The sequence below is a fragment of the Panthera onca genome, chromosome D4 (assembly GCF_046562875.1).
Source record: "Panthera onca isolate mPanOnc1 chromosome D4, mPanOnc1 haplotype 2, whole genome shotgun sequence".
Taxonomy (NCBI): Eukaryota; Metazoa; Chordata; class Mammalia; order Carnivora; family Felidae; genus Panthera; species Panthera onca.
In genome coordinates, this window is record NC_138351.1 from 23225147 (window position 1) to 23244962 (window position 19816).

The 19816-nt window shown below is 34.4% G+C and overlaps 1 long non-coding RNA gene across 7 annotated transcripts in view; it reads right to left on the bottom strand.

Annotated features, from left to right (window-relative positions):
* LOC132663585 (uncharacterized) overlaps window positions 1-19816 on the bottom strand; it is a 553467-nt gene that overhangs the window by 356342 nt on the left and 177309 nt on the right. For 4 of the 7 annotated variants that reach the window (XR_013551839.2, XR_013551836.2, XR_013551833.2 and 1 more), the window contains one exon: window positions 28-155. The exons of the other annotated variants lie outside the window; for them this stretch is intronic. This is a non-coding gene — a long non-coding RNA (uncharacterized LOC132663585). The remainder of the gene's footprint in view (window positions 1-27; window positions 156-19816) is intronic. 7 annotated transcript variants of the gene reach the window in all.

A 19816-nucleotide genomic window follows, 5' to 3' on the forward strand; every position in this document is an offset into this window, starting at 1 on the left:
ATGGCACAGAATGATTAAATGACTCACCCTCTATTTACCAAAAGCAGTGGTCTGGCAGGGACTAGAAATCCATGAGCTTCTGAGTTGTAGACCTAAGCTTAGGACATTAGGCCACAGGGCTCTGCTAGAGTACTTGGCTTTGCTTGTTTTTTATTCTGGAATAGATGAAAAAAACACTCATGATTGCATTCTCTTTTCTGAACGATTCACTGCTACTAGTGCTAATGCAAATGGATAAAAAAGAAAAAGTTCTATTTACTTCAACCAAAACCCCAAGAAAATTCTGTGTGGGCAGGCACTGAGGTACATGGGGAGAGTGTGGACTCTGAAGTAAGAGACACATGTCTTTGTTTTGTGAGCAAGCATCCTTCCAGGTATTAAGAAAGCACGAAAAGCATAAAGATGTGTAAGACTCAATTTTACTCATAACTCTGCAAGGTACCTAATTCTCTGAGTCTTGCTTTCCTAATCTATAAAATCTGACTAATAAAACTTGCCCGCAATATTCTTGCAAGGATGAAAAGTGATAAGAAAGACAATTAACTCTCATTGTGGTTCCTCAATTAATTAACACTTTTTCCTTTTCTCCTCTTCCTTGCCTAGGGAACGCAAATTAGGGTGTTCCCTACTCACACATCCAAAGTCCCCTGCCACTCACCATCATCCAGTACAGAAGGACCACAGGCCACTAAAACAGGCGACCAATCATCCATGGGGTGAAAGGATCCCCTAGGATCTCCGTTTCCAGACTCATTAATGACATAGAGTATCTAAGAAATGAATGACTGACCCTGTGTCTCCTCCTATAACAGTGGAGTTAACCAAACTGTCCCAGGGAATATTCTGGAAGGAAGGGTGTCTGAAAGGTTTATAGACTCTTGGACATAAAATGTAGACTAAGTGCTATGATTTTTTTTTCAAACAGTCTTTTATGGTATACTCAAATTATTTCTACTCCTCTGAATAGCCACTTCAGACTCCTTGTCCATCACCTGGTCCCCGTCATGCCACCAGACATGTGCAGAAGTCAGAGGATAAGAACAAAGAGACACAAAGTAGGGAAGGAAGGCAGGGAAGGAAGGATGTACAACTTACATTGTTAAAAACAAGGGAGTTAGAGTAACAAACAAGAGACAAGTTTACACTGAGGTGATCTATGTCCTTCTGGTAATGAGTCCTGGAACCCTGGATGCTGAGTTGGGAGACATGCTTTCAGGTCTGCCTCTGCTACCCATGGGCTGTGTGGTGATCTGTAGAGTATGAACTCCTACAGTGAACTGAGACTCAGTTTGCCCACTTTTGTATAAGTAGGGTAAGAACAAACTGTCCCCAAATGCTTATTAGCACTAAAGTCCTAAGAATCCTGGAATAAGGTACATAGAAGCTGACACATAGTATCCACACATGCCTTATATACACAGGTTTGGGGGCCCATAGGTCCAAGGGTCCTATATCTTCATACCCTTTGTTATAGCATTGTACATTTTTCTTTGAGGTAGAAACAAACTTTATCTCCCCGAAATATAAATGTGTATAAGAATTATGTATTCCAATACATCTGTATCATTAACAAGTTTCCTAGGCATTTTAAACTAAAAAAAAAAAAAATCCAAGGATCATATTTTGAGAAACTCTGGTCTAGACATACATGTCCCAAACTATTAACCAAGAAAGCAAAACACAGAAAAAGACACTTTCAGTATTTGAAAGAAATTACTAATGAACATGCCACTTAAAATGATTGTTCTTAAACTGTGTAAGGAAAGTTTAGAAAATTCAGATTCCTGAGCCCTAATTCTTAACTGTTAAGAACTGTGGGAAGGAGTGTAAATGGCCCAGATACAGGTGTGTTTTCAAAACTCCTAACGCCATGCTGCTGATTGCCCAGGTCTGGGAACCACTGTTAGAAAGCAAAACCTCAGCAGCCAAGTCTGGCAAGTATGTCAGTCCCTCTCAGTGCCCAGCAGAAGTAATTTCTCCTCTCACTTGTGAACATCTGTGATAATCATCATGGAGAGCCGGCTTGTTTGTTAATGGGGGGAAGAAAAGCTATTTACCTAGTTTGCAAGCCAAGGGAGAGCTTAATTAATGTCAGAGCAGATACGATTTCCTCCTCTCTCCTTGCCCTAGGAACTCACAGGGATAACAAGAGGATTTTTAATTAATGTTTGAAAAGCATTCTGAGATCCCTGGATGAGAGGTGCTAGAGAAGGGCACAACATGATTATTATTGTTATTAACAGTAGTAGTATTAATAGAAATAATGAAGTTCTCTAAAGTGACTTTTTAGAAAATTGATTATATCAATTGCCAGTGTGCTGTTGTGGCAAGAATTTTTGGAGAATAAAGGAGAAGGAGGGAAAAAAAGACATAAGAAAAATAAAAAATGCTTTTTTTACCCATTAGAACTGGATAACATTTTGAGGTCCTAGCATGAGTGCTCTATGCCAAGTTCTTCTTATACTTTTCCAATGTAAATTAAAATACAAATATTAATTTCTATGTTACCAGTGAAAGATTTTGAAAGAACATAGTTATGAAGGAAAGATACTATTGCCAAGTTTGGAAAATAGAAGTTCTAAATTTGGGGCTTATCATTGGCTATTTACTGGCTTATCACTAATTATTTAACTTTGGGCAAGTCACATTATCTATATTTATTTATTGGTAAAATAGAGAGGTATTGAACTATGTTCTACCCAACTCACAGATTAATGAAAATGAATGGAGATGATAAATGTGGAAAACTTTTATGTCTGTAAGTTGTTAAACAGAAGTTGATGATGATGATGATGATAATGGTTACACCAAAAATTCAAATTGTAAGATGGTAGAAATGTGCATTATTTATGATAAATTTTTTAAATATATTTTTTAATTTATGAAGCCAGATTGTTCTACAAGGCTTACAATAAAAAGCAACTATAGGAAGTTTAGAAAGTTAGAGTTCCTCAAGTTTACAGTGAAAATCAGCTAGTCCCTGCCCATCCCTTCTACTATAGTTCTTATTCCCAGAGACTCCCCTTTTTTATGCTTCAGCTGTTTCTCTTGATGTTTATCTCTATATTGTCAATTATTATGATCGAAATGCTATATCTAGCTCTGTACAAATGTTAAGATCATTTTTTTCCTATTATAATAGATATATTAATTATTTTATACTACCACCCTCACTCCCCTCCTTTCTACAGATATAGTTACATTTACCTTTGCTAAAATTAATATTTACTATTTACATAATTACTACTTCATAAATAATGTTTATTATTAACCAAATAGTATACTACCATTACATTTGCTCTCTTACAACAACTCTTTGTTTTTCCTAGGGTTATTAATTGCCTAACATTTAAAAATTTGCTTACATTTCTATCAACTTCACACTAGGTTCATTCCATGAATTCTTGCAGAGCTATTAATGTCCTCTGAAAACTACTGTATTTTCAACCTTGTCAAGTGCATCAGATAATATAGTGCTTCTTTTTTTTCCCAGACACCTGCCTCTCCTGCCTTCTTACTGCAATCAAACAATACTATGTCAGAGGCCATTAAAATAGTAGTGAATCCTTGGATCTATGGGCTCCCACACTGTGAGTATAAGGCATGTGTGAAATCTGTGCATCAGCCTCTATGTGTGTTGTTCCAGGATTCATAAGACTTTAGATCTAGTAAGCATCTTGTGGACTACCACACTTATTATACACAGGTGGGGAAACTGAATCTTAGAGAGTTCACTCTTCGACAGTAGAGGCAGATCTGAAAGCACATCTCTCAGTTTTAGTTTCACCCAAAATGCATGATTACTAATATTTCTGTTATTTACATTGTAAATGACAGGTATATAAAAAACTACCACCCAGAATACTATTCCTGGCAAAAATGTCCTTCAGAAATGAAGGGGAGATAAAGACATTTCCAGACAAAGGAAGGAAGGAAAGAAGGAAGGATAAAACAAAAAGCTATGGGAGTTGTTTTTTTTTGTTTTTTTTTTTTTGTTTTTTTTTTTTTTACCACTCATCCTGTCATACAAGAAATGCTAAAGGGGTTTTTCAAGTTGAAGTGAAAGAACACTAAGTAAAACCATGAAAATATATGAAAGTAAAAGGCTCATCGGTAAAAGGAAATATACAGTGAAATCCACTGTAATAGTGTGTGTAAAGCACTCTTATTTCTAGTATAAAAGTTAAAAAAGCAATATTAAAAAAAACTACAGCTACAATAATTTGGTAATGGATAAATAATATATAAAAAAATATAAAATATGACATCAATGTGGGGGAAGGAGAAGTAGATTTTTGTATGAGATTAAATATAAAGTGTTATAGGCTTAACACAGATTGTTATATCAGTAAGATGTTATATGTAAGCCTCATGGTAACCAAAAAGAACAAACCTATAGTAGATATACAAAAGATAAAATGAAAAGTTAAAGCATACCACTATGAAAAAAAGAAAAAAAATCACAAAGGAAGGTACCAAAAGAGGAAGAAAAGAACTAAGGAACTAAATAAATAACAATATAACAATAGTAATTTTAACAAAATAGTAATTTTCTACCTGTCAAAAGTTAGTAATATTTTACCTATGAAAAATTAAAGTAAATGGATTAAATTTTTCAATCAGAAGACAAAGTAGCTGGATAGACTAAAAAACAAAAAACCCAAAAGACCAACAAGATCCAACAATATATCCCATGCAAATGGTAACCAAAAGAGAGTGAATATGCATAGCAATGGCTCCACATATTTCATATAAAGAAACCTTCAGCCAAATTTGTTACAAGAGACTAAAAATGTAACTATATTATGATAAAAGGGTCAATTCATCAAGAGGACATAACAATTGTAAATATATATGCACCCAACATTGAAGCATAAAAATATTTAAAGGAAATATTAACAGAACAGAAGGCAACAAGAATCAGTAAATTTAAGATTGAAATCATATTGAGTATTTTTTTTACTACACTAAATACGAAACTAGAAATCTGTAACAGGAAAAAAAAAACCCGGAAAATTTGCAAATACATGGAAACTAAACATCACATGCCTGAATAACCAATGGGTCAAAGAAGAAATCAAAAGAGAAATAAAAAAGAATCTTGAAACAAATGAAAATGAAAACATAACACTAAAATTTACAGAATGAAGCAAAAGCAGTTGTAAGAGAAAAGTTTATAGCAATAAATACCAAAAATTAAGAAAAATAAAAGATCTCAAATAAACAACCAAACTTTATAGCTCAAGGAATTAGAAAAGAACAAACTAAGCCCAAAGTTAGCATAAAGAAGAAAATAATAAACACTAGAGCAGAAATAAATGAAACAGAGACCAGAAAGAAAATCAACAAAACTAAGCTAGTTTATTAAAAAGATAAGCAAAATTCACACACTGTTAGACTAATCAAGAATAAAAAGGATTCAAGAAAACAAAATTATAAATGAAAGACGCAACATTAAAACTGACATCAGAGAAATATAAAGAATTATAAAAGGTTACTCTGCATGTTAAATGGGACAACCTAGAAGAAAATTAATAAATTCCTAGAATCATACAAGCTACCAAGATTAAATCAGGAAGAAAAATCTGAACAGACCAATAACAATTAAGGAGATTGAATCAGTAATCAAAAACCTCCCAACAAATAAAAGCCCATGATTAGATGACTTCAGTGGAGAATTCTACCAAACATTTAAAGAAGAATTAATACAAATCATTCTCAAACTCTTCCAAAAAATCAAAGAGGAGGAAACACTTCCAAACTCATTTTATAAGGCCAGCATTACCATGATACCAAAGCCAGATAAAGACACTACAGGAGAAGAAAACTGGAGTCAATAGCTCCAATTAGCAGTGATGCAAAAATTCTCAAAAAACTCAAATTTGGCAGCATATTAAAAGGATCAAACATCATGAACAAGTTGAGATTTATTCCTGGGATGCAAGAATAGTTGAACATGTGCAAATCAATAAACCTGATATACCACATTATTAGAATAAAAGATGAAATTCATATGACCCTCTCAATACATGCAGGGGAAACCTCTGAAAAAAATCCAAATTCTTTCATAATAAAAGCTCAACAAAATGGGTATAGAAGAAACATACCTCAACATAATAAAGCTACAAATGACAAACTACTGCTAGCATAATACTCCGTGAAAAGCTGAAAGCTTTTCCTCTAAAACCAAGAACAAGACAAGGGTGCCCACTCTCACCATTCCTATTCAGTATAGTAATAGAAATCCAAGCCAGAGTAATTAGACAAGAAAAAAAAAAAAGGACATCCAAATTGGAAAGGAAAAAGTAAAATTGTCTCTGTTTGATGATGGCATGCTTGTATACACAGCAAACCTTAATGATTCAACCAAGAAAAAAAAAGTTAGAACTAATAAATGAATTCTGTAAAGATGCAGAATACAAAATAAGCATACAAAAATCAATTGCATTTCATGCACTAGGAACAAACTATCTGGAAGAAAAATAAGGAAATGATCCAATTTACAATAGTATCAAAAACAATAAAATACTTAGAAATAAATTTAACCAAAAAGACAAAACGTATGTACAGTAAAAATTATAAGGTATTGATGAAATAAATTGAAGAAGACAGAAACAGATGGAATGATATCCTGTGTTCATGGATTGGAAAAATTAAGATTTTTTAAATGTCCATACTACCCAAAGCCATCTATAGATTCAAGGCAATGCCTATCAAAAGTCCAATTTTTCACAGAAATAAAAAAAAAATCCTAAAATTTGTACAGAACAAAAAAATATCCCAAATACAGCACTCTTGAGAAAGAACAAAGCTGGAGGCATCACACTCCTGATTTCAAACTATAATCCAAAACTATAGTAATAAAACAGTACGGTACTAGATAAAAACAGTCACATAACTCAGTGGAACAAAACTGAGAACCCAGAAATAAAACTATGCAGATCATGTCAACTAATATTTAACAAAGAAGCCAAGAATACTCAATTGAGAGAAGACAGTCTTTTCAATGAACCATGCTGGGGAAACTGGATATCAACATGTAAAAGAATAAAACTGGACCCCAGTCTTATGGCACTCACAAAAGTTAACTCAAAACAGATCAAAGACTTAAGACCTGAATATAAAACTCCTCAAAGAAAACATAGAGAAAAAGCTCTTTGACGCTAGTCTTGGAAATGATATTTTGTATATGACACCAAAAGCAAAAATAAATAAATAAAATAAAAACAAAAAAATAAGTAGGATGATATCAAATGAAATAGATCAAATCCCTATGGGATGGGATATTTATAACCCATATATATGGTAAGAGGTTAATATCCAAAATATATAAGGAACTCATAAAATTTAACAGCACAAAAAAATATAATCCAATTTTAAAATGGGCAAAAGACCTGCAGACATACAAATGGCTGACAGGTACCCAGAAAGATGCTCAACATCACTAATCATTGTGGAAATGAAAATCAAAACCATGAGTTATCACCTTACACCTGTTAGAATGACCATTATCAAGAAGACAAAAGATAACAAATGCTGGAAAGGATGTAGATAAAAGGAAACCCTGGTGTGCTGCTAGTGGGAATGTGAACTGGTACAGTCACCATGGAAAACAGCAAGGAGGTTTCTCAAAAAAACTAAAAACAAAACTTCTAATGATCCAACAATCCCACTTCTGGGTATATTTCTGAAAGAAAGAAATGCAATCACTATCTCAGAGATATCTGTGCTCCCACGTTTAATGCAACATTATTCACAATAGCCAAGACATGGAAACAACTTAAGTTTCTATTTTTACAGTGTAAAAATGCATATTTTTACAGTGGGATATTATTCAGACACAAAAAAGAAAGAAATTCTGCCATTCCCAACAACACTGATGGAATTTGAGGGCATTACACTCTGTGATTAAACAGAGAAAGACAAATACTGTACGAATCTAAAAAAGCCAAACTCATAGAAACAGAGTAGAATCGTAGTTGCCAGGGTCTGGGGGTTAGGGAAAATGAAGAAATGTTGGCCAGAGAGCACAAACTTCCAGTTGTACACAAATCAGTTCTGGAGGATCTAATGTAAAGCATGATGACTATAATTAACAATGCTGCACTACATACTTGGAAGTTGCTAAGAGACTACATCTTAGATGTTCTCACAACAAAAGAAAACGGTAATTATGTGAAGTGATGGTGTGTTAACTAACCTTATTGTAGTAATTATTTTGCAATATATACATGTATCAAACTATCACACTGTATACTCTAAACTTACATAATGTTACATGTCTTTTGTATCTCAATAAAGTTGGGGAAGTTTTTATTATGAAGCTACAGTAATCAAGACAACATGGTACCCACATAAGGATAGACATACATATCAATGAAACAGACTTGAGAGTTCTGAAATAATTCCTTACATTTATGATCAACTGATTTTTGGCAAGGGTGCCAGGTCAACACAATGTTGGTTGGGGAAGGAAGGAAATGGTGCTGAAATAATGATATTCTCATGCAAAAGAATGAATTTAGACCTTTACCTCACAAAATATGCAAATATTAACTTGAAATTGTTCATAGACTTAAACAGAATTGCTAAAACTATAAAATTCTAAGCTGAAATCTTCAGAATAAATCTCTTTAACTTGGATTTGGCATGGCTTTAAAATGACACCAAAAGCACAAGCAACACAGGAAAAAAATAAAACAAATTATACTTTATTAAAATTAAATTCTTTGTGCACAAACACCCTATCAACAGACTAATTGTAGTGATCATTTCACCATATTTACAAATATTGAATCATTATGTTATGTGACTAAAACTAATATATGTCAATTATACTTCAATTTTTAAAAAGCCCACTATCAAAGGAATAAAGAGACAATCCTCAGAGAGACAATATTTACAAATCTACACCTGATAGATGTCTTGAATGCAGATTATATAAAGGACTCACAAATCAACCATTAAAAGATGAATAACCCAAGCAAAGGACTTAAATAAATATTTCCCCAAGGGAGATATTCCCCCTAGGAATGCTCAACACCATTAGTTATCATGAAAATGCAAATCAAAACTAGGAGATACCACTTCACATCCACTAGGATTGCTAAAATAAAAAAGGCAAATCATAACAAGTGCCACGACAGCAAGGATGTAGGAAAATTGGAAACCTTATATACTGTTCTTGTAAAATGATGCAACTACTTTGGAAAACAGTTTGGCAGTCCTTCAAAAAGTTAAACATAGTGCTTCTATATGACCCATGAATTCTATTCCTAGGTACATACCCAAGAGATTGAAAACATATGTCCACACAAAAACCTGTACACAAATCATAGCAGCATTACTGATAATAAATTATATCCATACAATGGAATATTATTAAGCCATGAAAAGGACTGAGATATTGATATATGCTATCAATGTTTCAAAAATGAATACTAAACACATTATGCTAAGTGAAAGAAACCAATTAGAAAAGGCCATACACTGTTATGATTCAATTTTTATTAAATTGCCAGAATAGGTAAATCCATAGGGAAAGAAAGCAGATTAGTAGCTGTCAGAAGCTGGGGGATGGAGGGAATGGTGAGTTATTATGAAGGGGTTTCATATGGCCATGATATAAATGTTCTACAATTAGATGGTGGTGATGGTTGCACAACTCTATGAACACAGTAATAAACCACTGAATTGTACATTTAAAAAAAAAACCACACTTCTTGGGGTACCTGGGTGGCTCAGTCAGCTAAGCATCCTACTTTGGCTTAGGTCATGATCTCACAGTTCATGAGTTTGAGCCCGGCATCCCTACTGTCAGCTCGGAGCTGGCTCTCTACTGTCAGTGCAGAGCCTGCTTCCAATCCTCTGCCTCCCCCTCTCTCTGCCCTCTCTATGCCCTTTCCCTGCTCTTTCTCTCTCTCTCAAAAATAAATTAAAACATTTAAAAATTAAAAAAAGCACTTCTCATATAGCTTATCATATGCCATGACAAATGTCAAAATCTATTCAGAGATTATGGGAAGATAGCAATGTGCTGTGTCAGTAAAGGCACAGAATAATTACTATGTGTAATAAAAATTAGTTTCTTAATGACACATAAATTTCCTTTGTTAAAATTATCAAAATATCTTCTTAAACTAAAACACTATTGATGCTGAGTAAATTTGCCGTATTGAATGATAATTTTTCCATTTTTACTATCTGGACCTCTTCAAAGAACATTTTTAGAAAAAAAAAATTTCATCTTGAGCTTATCCTTGTTAATTGCATGTGTGTCTTTAAGCATGTATACTGGCACAGAACAAAAAAAAGAGAGAGAGAGAGACAGAAATTCACTTTATCAGTATCATCTTTTTACCTTAAAACTTGTCCTTTTCACCATTTTCCAGGCATTTTCGGAAGTAACTAGTGTGTTCTGGAGTTGTATGGCTGTATCACTGGCTTTTAAAACAAAAAATGGGGGTGCCTGGGTGGCTCAGTCAGTTAAGCATCCAACTCTTGGTTTCAGCTCAGATCATGACCTCACAGTTTCATGGATTCAAGCCTTGCATCAGCTTCCTCACTGACAGTGTGGAACCTGCTCGGGATTCTCTGTCTCCCTCTCTGTCTGCCCCTCCCCCACTCATGCTGTCTCTGACACTCTCAAAATAGATAAATAAATTTAAAAAAAAATTTTAACGTTTATTTATTATTGAGAGACAGAGAGACACAGAGCATGAGCAGGGGAGGGGCAGAGAGAGGGGGAGACACAGAATGCAAAGCAGGCTCCAGGCTCTGAGCTGTCAGTACAGAGCCTGACACGGGGCTTGAACCCACAAACCATGAGATCATGACCTGAGCCGAAGTCGGTCGCCCAACAAACTAAACCATCCAGGTGTCCCAATTTAAAAAAAATATATCTAAAAAATGTAATCCTCAGACACAGGGCTCCAAGATTTCCTTTCTCTAAAACACTTCTACATCACATAAGAACAATGTTGAGGGTACAGTCTATATCTGGATAGCTTCCTGCACTTATTATACCCTCTAACACTTTCATCAATAACCCCGTGTAATCGTGATTATTGTCTGAATTTGAAAACCAAACCTAAGCACATCAGCACTCACTCAAAACTCTTGGCAATGAGTTTAGATTCAATACACACTGACAGAAAGAAGAATAGAAAAAAGCAAAGTGACAGTCAGCATTCTTAAAGCTAAACGATAAAGGGGGAACAGAATTTACCATTCAAAGGAATAAAGACGAAGGTACTACTGATGGTCATCAAGTAGTTGCCATTCTCAAGTGCTGGCCCACTGAATGATGTCCAATACACTCTGAGAATCTTGAGGGTTTTGGCTCCCTTAGCTCTTCAAAACAATGATATCATTTCACAAGAGGCAGAAAAGAAATCCCACTCGTGGAATTATAGCCTTTATTGAATAGCCTAAAGGTAATTTAATATCACTGTGATCGTTTTGTGGTAGCTAATAGTAATAACTTGCATTTTTACCATGGTGTGTTCAAAACACTTATACATCATCACAGTCATCATCTAACGTCAGAAGAGATTAGGTGTTATTAATATCACTGTCCACATAAATAAATTGAAATACAGATCTATCTTCTTGGCTGTGCAACCTTTTCACAGGCTCCCGTACCTTTCTTCTCTAAAGCCATTTCTTTGTAAAAACACCACAAAAGTATGTGGAACATAAACCAGTGACATGATCTAACTTACTCCTTAATAAACATATGAATATTTTCAGACTAGCTCCTAAGAACAATTTATACCTTTTTAGAATAATAAAGAAGAATGCAACAGAACTTTAAGTCCAAACATACTCTATAACATGTAGCGTCCTGAACACTCAATACCTGATGCTTGAGAAAGTTCCAAAGAAAAGAGCCAGTATTCAGCATCAACTACTGAAGGCATCTTCTTCAGCCTATGTGTACACCCGTCTCTTAAATAATACTTATCATATGAGACATTCTGCACCAGAGAATGCTTATGCATTTCCTCATGAAAATGGGTCTAAGATGTGACAAAATGTATTGATACATTTAATAAATTTATAAAGAAATTATTCCAAAAGTTTTGGAGAATGAGAATAAGAGGGTAATGTTTCATGTCTTCTTTTAGGATGACTTTTATTAAGGGAACAAGTAAACAGTGTGCGTACACATCCTTTTTTTGCAATTATTATTATTCAGTAAATATTTAATATTGATCCCTATGTATTAGGTTTATTCTTGGCACTGAAGATACAGACTTGAACAAAAACTAGAAGGTCTTTGCTCTCAAGGGGCTTACATTACAGTAGACGGAAATGGACACTAAGCAAACACAAAAAGTAAAAGACTAATGGAGAATGGAAGCTTAGAGAAAGAGAAAACTAATATGTAATATGGGGCAATGCAAGAAAACAACTGAGCAGATATTTTTGATTGGTTAGCCACAGAAGGCCTCTGCTGAAGGTGTTATTTAAGCTGATATTTAAATGACCAACAGAAACAAATTTAGCAAAGATATGGAAAAAACACCACAGTGTTCTAAAACGAAATGAGCTTGTAGCTTTTCTAGAAATAGTCTTTGGGTTGTTTTTTTTAGTTAATCTCCTCCCCATCATCTTCTCATATGTAAACTCAGCCTTTGTCAAAAGCAATCAATGGAAAAGTTGTACAATTTCCTTTGGAAAATAAAAGATAAATATGTAGGTAAGTTGTTTTTTAAAAATGGAAAGAGCTTGACTAGGTGAAAAACAAAAAGAAGTCCATTGTGGCTAACTGAAGGATTACAGATGGTGTTGGAGAGTAGGCAGGAGACAGATTACATGAGATTTTGGTAAACCAGAAAAATCCTGGTTTACCAAAGGTTTACCTGGTAAGCCAGGATTTATTCAGGTACTGAAAGGAAAGGTCGAGTGCAGAAGGAGAAATTGATAATGGTGAACAGAGGAGCATCATAACCTAACAATATAATGCTAGCTTTTTACTTGCTCCTCTTTTGCTGTATGTGTTGTTTGTGGGTGACTTAGTGGGAGTCCAAGTATAATCACCCTATAAAAATAAAAATGGTGAAGTCTTCCAGTAAAGATAGCTACCTTAGTTCTGACTTGAATGCAACCTCTCTGATCCAGAGAATAAGCAATTACACATAAAGATAAAAATAGAAAATAGAAATACATAAAAAATTTATCTCCCAAATCAAGACAAATATCTCTTGGATGAGAAGGAAGAAAAATACAAAGTGGTCAGCTCAGCTAAAACCATGAGCTGTAGACCTCTAAGTTTGAAAAAGACAGTGACAGCCCACAGGGAAGAAGAGACAGGAAACCAGGCTTATTACTTGGATCAAGAGGCTTTGGTGAAGCTCTCTCTCTTTTTGGATGAAGGACTGAAATATATTCCCATGGCAGTGGTTCTACACTGCAGGTACTTTTGCTCTCCCCATTCCATCACCCAGGGAACATTTGGTAATGCCAGGAAACATTCTTTTTTTTTAATTTTTTTTATTAGTTTTCTTTATTTTTGAGAGGCAGAGAGAGACAGAGTGCGTGTCCGGGAGGGGCAGAGAGAGAGGGAAACACAGAATCGGAAGCAGGCTCCAGGCTCTGAGCTGTCGGCACACAGCCAGATGCAGGGCCCAAACCCACGAACCGCGAGATCATGACCTAAGCCGAATTCTAACGCTCAACCAACTGAGCCACCCAGGCGCCCCATGCCAGAAAACATTCTGATTGTCAGGACAGGAGATGTAAAGATGCTACTCATATCTAATATAGAGATACCAGGTATTCTGTAAAACATTCTACAATTAATACACACACAAAGAGCCCCCTGCCCCCCACACAACAAACAATTGTTTGGGGCAAAATGTCAATAGTGCCAGTATATAAATAATGCATTACTGAGTGCCAAGCCTCAACAGTGAGAAACCTTGGTCTAAAGGCCCACTTTTAGTCACTTAATGTCGAGTGGCAGCAAAAAACACAGGCAGTCTCTCAACCAAAAATTAAGCCAAGTTGTCCACTGGCTCAGGGAATGGGTCTGTCAGTTCCGCAATATTGCTTTGAAGCAGGAGCCACACAATAAATAATGAGACTCGCTTACAGAGTGCAGTCCTGAAAGGCAAGCACTAAACCCATAGGAATGGAAGAGTTGGAACAGAAGAGATAAGAAACACCAATCCAAAATGACCCTTTCAATCAAAACTCAAAACATGTGAAGCAATGCTAAGAAAGCCAGAAAACAAAAATAACAATTAGAGTTATAAACACACTTAAGATAGGATTAGTTTTAAGGAAAAATGATAAAGATTTTTAAAGGGTACTTATATTCATTGACAGGGAATATAAGTATATAAATATCAAATAAAAAAACAAAGAAAAAATAAAACAAGAAGTTTTACAACAAAGAAATACAAGAAGAAATACAACAAAAATCCATGAAGTGGATTTTATACTAGACCAGACATAGGCACAGAGAACTGGGCTATAAAGGTGATCAATTCATTTAGAGCACAGAGAAAGGAGATAAAAAGAATTTAAAAATGTGAAAAGTCAGCTAGGGAACATAAAGGATAATCTTCAGGTTCCAATACACATCGTATAAGAATTTCAGAAAAAAAGATAAAAAAGGAAATGACTGAAAATCAGCATCTACAAAGGAGAGCTGAGAATTTTCCAAGAGTAGAGAAAAACACAAATCTTTTAACCAAAAGATATTCCAAATTTCAAGCAAGATAAATACAAACCTATTCTTAGCTAATGCCACAGCAAAACTGGAAAACATCTAGAAGGACTATAAAATGTTAAAACCAACAGAAAAGACCCTGTATAATCAAAGTAGATAAATTCATCCATGAGACAGCCAATAAAGATAAAATAATGTCTTTCAAATGTTTGAGGAAAATGCCTGATAATTTAGAATTTTATACCCACCTATACTATCTTTTAAGAGAAGTGAAATAAAGACTCTATGTGTACAAAGACTATAAGAGTTTATCTCCTGTATACCCTCTCTAAAATAAATACTAAATGCTAGTTTTTGTGAAGAAGAAAGACAGATAGAGGAAGACCCTTAGGATCCAGAATGAATGTGGAGTGAAAGTGTAAAGTACATATTTTTTTAACAAAAAACTGTCAGTTGCACATATTCATTCTCTGCATAATAATTAGGATACCAGTAAACTGGTACAAGACCCTAGCCTTTTCCATAAAGAAATCTCCTATAAACTCAATCAAAGAGTATGGTAGAAAGGTACCATATAGGATCTACCCAGAAATATTACAAGGCAAAAAAATAAAAGCAGAAAACACACATGGGGAAAAACAGTTGGAAAACACTCACTTAAATCTTGTGATCATGGATTTTGTTTATGAGTTTTAAATTTTTGAATAGTTCTTCAAATCTAGCACAAAGGAGATCTATAAGAGTTTGGAGAAACTATGGCAAGACAACAAAAAGTGAAAATTTGAACTTGCATAGATCCAAAAATAAGTGGAAGAAGCAAGTGAAATAACTGCACGATGACAACCACAAAAAGCCATTTGGAAGTTGCTCAAGAATAATAGCCATTGCTTAAAACATAGCAAAGGACAGAGAAAACATGACTGAGGCAAGTGAAGAGAATGAAACGAAAATAAAACATTAGAGAGATAATGTTATAGAGAGATAAGCAAATAATATCCAGCATAAGGTTAACTGGTATCTCCAAGAAAGAGGAGCAAAATAATAGAAGAAAAATACTTAAAGAAAAAGTTTCATAAATGAAAGAATTTAGTCATAAATTAATGCCTATGGAAATATTAATCTATAGCAACCAATAGAAAGACATAATCTAATAAAACTGCTGGGAGTTCAAAGATAAAGAATCCTTTGCTTGACCAACAGCAACAACAAAAAAAAGTCAAGTCATCAAAAAAGAGGTAAAAATTTAGGCAGGCCTCAGACTTTTTTGCCAGAGCAAGTCTTAATATGTGGAAACTATAAAGCAATGCCTACAAAGACTGAAGAAAGTATGACATAATACATAACCAGACAAACTGTGGCCCAAATATAAAGGTAAGAGAAAATTAATTTTTTAAAATGAAAAAACATAGTTCCCAAGAGTTTTCTACAGAAATTCCAGAGAATGAACAGAAAACCTATGGCACAAGAATGAATGCTAAGTATTGGATCCATTTTATCATAAAATTAAGATTAAAATAACATGGAGACTATCGTTACAAAAGAGAATATAACTGTATAATCCTCACTAATAAAGCTGATAGAAGGGAAGATGAGAGGCAGTCAATGTGGGCAGATTTCTTCAACTCTTATCACCAAGTATCAAAAGATATTTAGATACAATAGATTAAATAACAGTGGTATAAATGTATTTAAAGGCATCAGATAACATTAATAAAAATAATATATTCAACAAGAAAAATTGAGTGGCAACACAGAGATAAAAATGGAAAATTTTAAATTGTACTAATTCCAGCATTCTTATAGAAAGGAATTAATAAATACAGTTGTTGGTTCACAAACTGGACACAGAGGCCAGGAGAGATTGAAGACAGGGGCAGGTCACTGCAGACGGGAAGGTGGAAGTTTTAACAAGCGAGGGAACTTCCAAGGCTTATCTCACTCGGGCAGCCAAGAGACCAGTAGATTTCTACACCTACCACCAGAATCTTCAAAATTTATATACAGGGGCCCTAACAGGGTTCAGATGTTCTCAGGGACACATTGCTCTCCCAATGCCGTGACCCTGAAAGCAGTGGCTCTGGCTGCCGGAATGGTGGGCAGGGCATGCATCCAGAGACAGGGGAGGGGTGAGGAGACTCCAATTGCCAGCTTGCCCAGATCTAGCTTGAGGCTCAACCACTGTTCATGACCTCTTGATGACTTCCTCTATAGTTCATAACATAAAAAAGGAATTACTAAAGCAAAAATATTACATCTGGAAACATATATACACAGAAACACAAATCTTGTCAAGAAAAAGAGAATATAGGAGCAATAAAACAGAATTAAGAACAAATATATCTCTTAGATCAATAAATATACCGTATGTTTTATACATATAGTACAGTATAAGAGTACGTTAAAAGAGGAGTGCAAAGCAGCATTTAATTCCCTGCAAATTGAAAAGACATAATGTCCTAATCTGGGCTCCCCTGAAAAAGGGGCTGATACAGGTAGTTAATTTGGAGAAGTAATCCCAAGGATCAGGGCTGGAGGGCTGGGAAAGGTGAATCGGGGGGAAAAGGGTGTATTGTGTCATGGAACGGATTACCACTAGGACCTCTGCATAACCATGTGAATATACCAACTGTCTCTCCAAAACAGGGAAAAAGAGGATATTTATTCACGGTCTGCTGTCCTCCATTAGTCATGAATTTTTGCTGATGATAGTGGCTGAGCAGGTATGCACAGATACTTAGCTTCACGTCCCGGAGGAGGTGAGAGGCTGTCAGATCCACACACAAAGCCAGCTGCAGCCACAGCTGGAGTAAAAGGTGAGCCCAGGGAATGTGATGTAGGGCACAAGCTATGTGTGATACACACACCTAGAGGAAGCATCTCAGACAGGTTGAAAATAAAATAACTCAGCAAAGGCTTATTGGGTATTTACATGGGGGAAAAATCCAGACAAGGTTAAATTTAGGGTAAATATTATTGAAAGGGTACAATTCACAGGGAAGATCTAAAAATTACAAAAATATTTGCACCAAATAACACACAGCCACTATCAGAAAGCAAAAACTACAGTAAACAGAGGAGGAAAAGACAGAAAATAAAATCAAAATAAAATTCCAGGAACAATTTGAGTCCAAGAAGAAATCAAAGTGAAATAGGAAGAATATTTAGAACATAACAATTAAATAGAAAAAAAGGGAGAAAGTCTAAGAGTTACTTCAAAAAAAAGTAACTGGCCCAGGTGCTTTCATCAAGTTCTAACAAACTTTTCTTTTTGAGATATAATTGATATATAACATTATATCAGTTTGAGATATACAGCATAATGATTTGATATTTGTATATATTGCAAAATGACCATCACAATGTTTATTTAACATCTATCAACACACATAGTTACAAATACTTTTCTTGTGATAAGAACTTTTAAGATCTATTCTTTTAGCTACTTTCAAATACACAATATAGTATTACTAACTATAATCACCATACTGTACATTACATCCCCACGACTTATTTATTAAGAAACAGATACCCCCACTACTATGTCAACTATTCCAGATAAAAAGATTTAAAAAGGAAAGCATTCAAATAATTTGTATGAAACAAGTGTAACAACAGTACCAAACCTTGACAAAGATTGAACCCACAAAAAAGGAACCTACAAACCAACTCCTTTACAGTTATTGATGCAAGTGTCACAAAAACATTAGCAAACAGAATACAGGAGAATTTTCTATAATAATAAACCATGATACTATGCTTTCTTCAAAGGTTATAAAAATAGTTTAATATGAATCTGTTCATATAATTCACCATATTTCTTTTCTACTTCATGAATAGAACGATTCATACTAAACTACATAATTGCTGAAAAAACATTACAAATTTTAATGATTCTTCATAAGAAATTTTTAAAACAAAATATATGGTACTTCCATGTATGTGTGTCTATGTGCATATGTATTTGATAGGAAAAGAGCAAAACCAAATGTCTTCTTATGCATTTATGTTTAATATTGTTCTAGAAGAAAGATTCAAAAAATGAGGTTACAGGAAAAATGAAAGTAAGATTTATCCCTATTTGAATGAATTGTTAACTATTCATTATTGCTATTATTAACTAGAAACTCCAAAAACAATCATGTGAAAAGCTATTTCAAATAGCAAGATAAATTACAAATTTCACTAGGTAAAAAATAATATATAAAAATCAAAAGTTTTCATATATAAATACAAGTTAGCAGACATAATGGAAGAAAAATCAATAGCATCCAAAAAGATAAAATACCCAGACTAGAAAATGAATTTAACAAGAACTGCATAGGAAATCCATAGAAAGAAATCTGCAAAATGGTACTAAGGATAGGCTCCTGGGTGGCTCAGTCAGTTAAACATCCGACTCTTGATTGCAGTTCAGGTCATTTTCTTACAATTCGTGAGTTCGAGCCCAGCATTGGGTTCTGCACTGATGGCACAGAGCCTGTTTGGGATTCTGTCTCTCCCTTTCTTTCTGCCCTTCCTGACTTGTGCACACATGTGTGCTTTCTCTTTCAAAATAAATAAATAAACTTAAAAAAAATAAATAAAATGGTACAAAGGAATCACAAAAATACAGATGTATAGAATCATGTTCTTGAATACATATAAAGAAGATGTCAGTTTCCCGTGTTGATCTGTATTTAATGGAACTCCCTCTAAGAATACCAACAGTTTATTTTTCACCAGGCAAACTGAATCTGATATTCATATGAAAACATTAACAAACAAGAAAATCCAGGAAAAGTCTGAAGGAGTCATGAAGGGAAAATTTCACTAGCCTACACTAAACCTCATTATAAAATTATACTACTCAGCAATACTGATATGTGAGTAGACAGATCATCCAAATAGAATAGAAAGTCCAGAATTGAACCTAAAAATAACCTAATATAAGATAAATGTGGTATTTTCTTTCAATGAACAAAAGATGGACTACTCAATAAACTGTTTTGAGATACATGGTTTGCCTCCTGGATTCCTACCTCGCACCTACATAAAAAAAATAACTTTCAGATTGATCAAGGATTCAAACACCAATCTTGTAAGAAAGTACTACATGAAATTATGGGAGAACTGTTTTTCTATATAATTTTGGAAGAT